The 4,166-nt window shown below is 24.7% G+C and overlaps 1 non-coding gene across 1 annotated transcript; it reads right to left on the bottom strand.

Annotated features, from left to right (window-relative positions):
* Positions 1–3,571: 3,571 nt before the first annotated feature.
* On the bottom strand, positions 3,572–3,644 carry TRNAV-AAC (transfer RNA valine (anticodon AAC)). Its single transcript has one exon. It is a non-coding gene; the product is annotated as a tRNA-Val (tRNA).
* Between the last annotated feature and the right edge of the window lie 522 nt (positions 3,645–4,166).

The raw sequence follows: 4,166 nt of genomic DNA, 5'->3' as shown, positions 1-4,166 counted from the left end.
GTTTTTATATTTTTATATAGTATATGACGATTAAAACATCCTGTTCCTTAAAATAGCAACGAGCTCTTGAGAGCAAGGTTCCAAAATGTGTTTAATAAATTTAAGCTTTTCCAAATGTAAGCCATGGAATTTTTTCCTACGTTTTGGAGAAGCGGTGCAAATGTTTGTTTTTGGTTCATAAATATAATTAATTTTGTCTATTTCTGACAGATTTAAATTTTTCACCTCAAAATATTTTTGTGATGTATTTTTAAATAATTATAAGCACTCGTTTTTTGAGATATCTTTCGTATGAAAGATAAAAAAACAGCGCGAGCAAACTTTCTTTAGGAACTCTATCTTATGTTTATTATTTAGTGAGCGTATTAAGTATAGCAGTATAGTTTGTGAATCAAACTTTTATGCTATTTCGTATCAAAGCTTTTTCTGTATCTAGCATCAAAAAGTCAGTATTTTTTCATATAAAAAATAGTGCATAAATATAATATCAAACTATTCAGTTAATGTGTTAACGTTCATTAAAACCGAACTGTTCATTAAAAAAATATATTTCCAAGAATTTTTAAAAATAACAAAGGCTTTTATTAATATTTTATTAAATACCTGGCCTATAGCTAATATAGTTTTTTTAACGTGTGTATATAAGTGATTAATTAAATTTTTGGGAAATACCCAAAAAATAAACAAGCGTTTGATATTGAGTAATGAATGCAAATTCCTGAAAGGTGTTGAATCAATATGATTTTTCTCATTTAAGGTTCGTAATGACATTAATATGTATTATAATCTAACTTTGCAAATTTAATTGTATCAAATGCAGATGCTTTTAATTTTTATCTATTAACTTTGTTTCAAGTTTTAAAATGTTCAGAAAATAAAGTCAATTTGTATGACACAGAAAAAGCATAAGCTATCATTTCCGTTTTAACGTAATCTGTGTTAAGCTTTATGTTTAATTGTTCAAGTTTTAGTTGCTAAAGTTTACACAACCACGATTTGTTTTTCAAAAAAAATATTTCAAAGCAAATTTTAATTTAAAATATTGACTTTTATTGAAAAGTTTGAAAATGCATATTGTCACAATCCGCGATTTTTTTATTTTAAAAATGACAGAATTGCTATAAAGAATTTTGCGATAAAAATTTAATTAAGTGCAGTATAAAACGCAAATTTCGGAAAAATATTTTTATTCAAAATATGTCTTAGCAAAGGGATAAAAAATAAAACAGAAGTTTTCTAGAGGGTCGTAAAGACGTCGAAGATAACAAGAGAGATAAACGACCTTGCATATAAACTAACAAGGAAAATAAATAAATAACGTCTTTGTGTCTAGTAACTGCCGAATTACCCTTTTAAATATTGCTGATATTGTACGGCTTATGCAAAACTATTTTTAATAAGCGTTTTGAAATAAAAATATAAGTTACAAAAAAAATCTGCTAAGCAAAAAATGAATTATTCACTTTAATTTACTTTGAATTATTACAACTAAATAAAAAAAATAAAATCATAACAAAAATATGTTCATTAGAAACAAAGAATGTTTATGAGCCAATACATGAGAGTCATGTATCATTTTACAATTTACTATATATTTTGAGCAGGTGATCGTACAGTCAATAAAAAAATTGCATTCTGCGTCAACCAATTTTCAGAAAAACATATAGGTTTTGCACATCTATAATACTTTTGTTCACTACTCACTACTTTTTGTTAAAAAGTGCCACCTTCGTGAATCTTTTTTAAGACTTTTTTTCTGTTTACAAAAAGGCAACGTATTGTAACCATAAAGAAGGTTATTCAGTGATCCGGAAAAATAATTCAGTGATCCGAAGACTCTAACCAGAGAGTGCACTCCATAAATATTGTAAGGATAAAAAGAACAGCTAAAATACAATTTCAAAGGAAAGCAGTATTAAAGCGGTTATAAGTATCTGACCACGTGTATGAATTAATAGATTTAAATATAATTTATTTTTATATATTTATATTATACAATAAATTTATATTGCCATGTTTATATTTAGGCGATATAAGCATTTATAAGCACTATACCTTATTTTGCAATATGTAATAAAGTTTATTTTCTGAGCTACATGCATATGAAATTATTAACAAGGGGCTGTGTCGTAAACAGTTTATTACAAATCCAGATGTGTATTGCATATGAGTGTAGTGAGAATGATTTTCAACAAGATTTTCTCGGTTCTTATTTTTCAATACATTATAAAAAGCAACGCTTATTATAAATATGTATTTGCTATTTTATTGATTATTTTCTAGGTTTAAAATCAGGTGACTTTTAGGCATTAACCGTAAAAAGATGTCTCATGAATCAGATTTTTTTACATTTGAAGTAAAAAATATAAAATGATTGAAAAAAAACACAAATAATAAACTTCTAATATAAAAACATTTATTTATTGATCTGGAACAATAAATATATTATCTTGTACCTTTAAAGCAATATGTGCTAAACTTAAAGTTGTTTAAATTATAGTAAAGAGAGCTTTCGAAACAATAGACAAAAAAGTAATGTTAAAAAATTAAAGATTATAGTTTAATACTTTTTAGATGCTTTAATAATTATTTTAAAAAGAGAAAGCAAAAAATTGTAGAGATTTATATTTTAATAGATTTTATAGTAGGTCACTACAGAGTCCAAATTAAGACCATTTCTGTTTATATTATATATTAATAATATAATTAATGCTATTAAAAATTGTAAAATACAATGTTTGTGAACGTGACTTTCATTTATTGCATTAATGATACTGTTGAAGAAACTGTAGATAATTTTAATAATTAATTATGCATAATAGAAATATGGTAAGATTGTTTAACAATTTTTTATCTAAATTAATCAATGTATTTTTTTTATCCTCAACACATTATGTATATATTTAATTTTCATACTTATAGCACACTAAGTTAATTTGCAATTCGTTTATTAATAAAATTAAAAACTCACTTCTTGGTCTCGAAGCCCGTCGCCGGTCATTCAAAATTTGAAGATTTCATTACGAAGATTGTTTAATGATTGTTTATTTAGTTTAATCAATGTTTTTTTTAATCTTTAACACATTATGTATATATTTAATTTTCATGGTTATAACACACCTAGTTAATTTGCAATCCGTTTATTTATATTTAGTCAAATGACGAATTAATGAAAAATATTGTCGCGTAACAAAATTTTATTATTAAATAATATATATTTAAAACTGTTGTCATGGTATTGTCTGCCATCTTGTTTTATATTTGAAGGCTTATTTTTTATTGGTCGAAACAACAGAACGCATTACCGGTCCCTCGGAAAGCAACGAAGCAAATTCAATTTTTATTATTATTTATTATTATAATTAAATTTATTTCCTTTGTTTACGTGTAAATGTTTCATTTAAGGTTATACAATATATAAGGAAGAGACTTAGAACAATTATATATAAGATTTCATAAAAAATTAAATAATCATTATTTTAAAACAATATAAAGAAATCATTGTTTTATAACGCTTTTTAAAAATTAAAATTTATTTTGAGTTATCGAAAATAATAATGAAAGCAAAAAGTGTTTCCGCCCGGGATCGAACCGGGGACCTTCCGCGTGTTAGGCGGATGTGATAACCACTACACCACGGAAACTATAAAATGTTGAGACTGATTTTTCAGATCACACTTACATACATTTATTTTTAAAGCCATAATTATAAATTTATTTCTTTATTATTGTATAATAAAGTATAATAAATTAAAATAAAAAAATAATGTCATATGAACCAATAATAGATAGCTTAAGTTCAAAATAAATATTATTATACACCGTTCATACAAAGCGATACGATTTACAGAGTAGAGAATTGAACGGAGAATGTTTCATTTTAAATTATGCGCGTCCGGAAGCGGCTTAGAACAATTATATATAATATATCATAATATTCTTTTAAACATTATCCTAAAAATTATCTTAGATTATTTTTATTACTTCCCCAATTGAATAAAGAAATACCTTCGTGTATTTAAAAAAATTATATTGTTATTTTATTTTTTTTATTCTGTTTATGTGTATATTATATTTTAAATGTATGTTTTGCTAAAATTTGTTTAGTATATAAAGAAATCAGATAAAAATACTATTTAGAGAAGCAGTTAGACTGAGCAAAATCC

Source organism: Plectrocnemia conspersa, unplaced genomic scaffold, assembly GCF_051122295.1.
Source record: "Plectrocnemia conspersa isolate PC_06_02 unplaced genomic scaffold, ASM5112229v1 ptg000003l, whole genome shotgun sequence".
NCBI classification, from domain to species: Eukaryota; Metazoa; Arthropoda; class Insecta; order Trichoptera; family Polycentropodidae; genus Plectrocnemia; species Plectrocnemia conspersa.
This window is presented reverse-complemented; position numbering and strand designations above follow the sequence as displayed.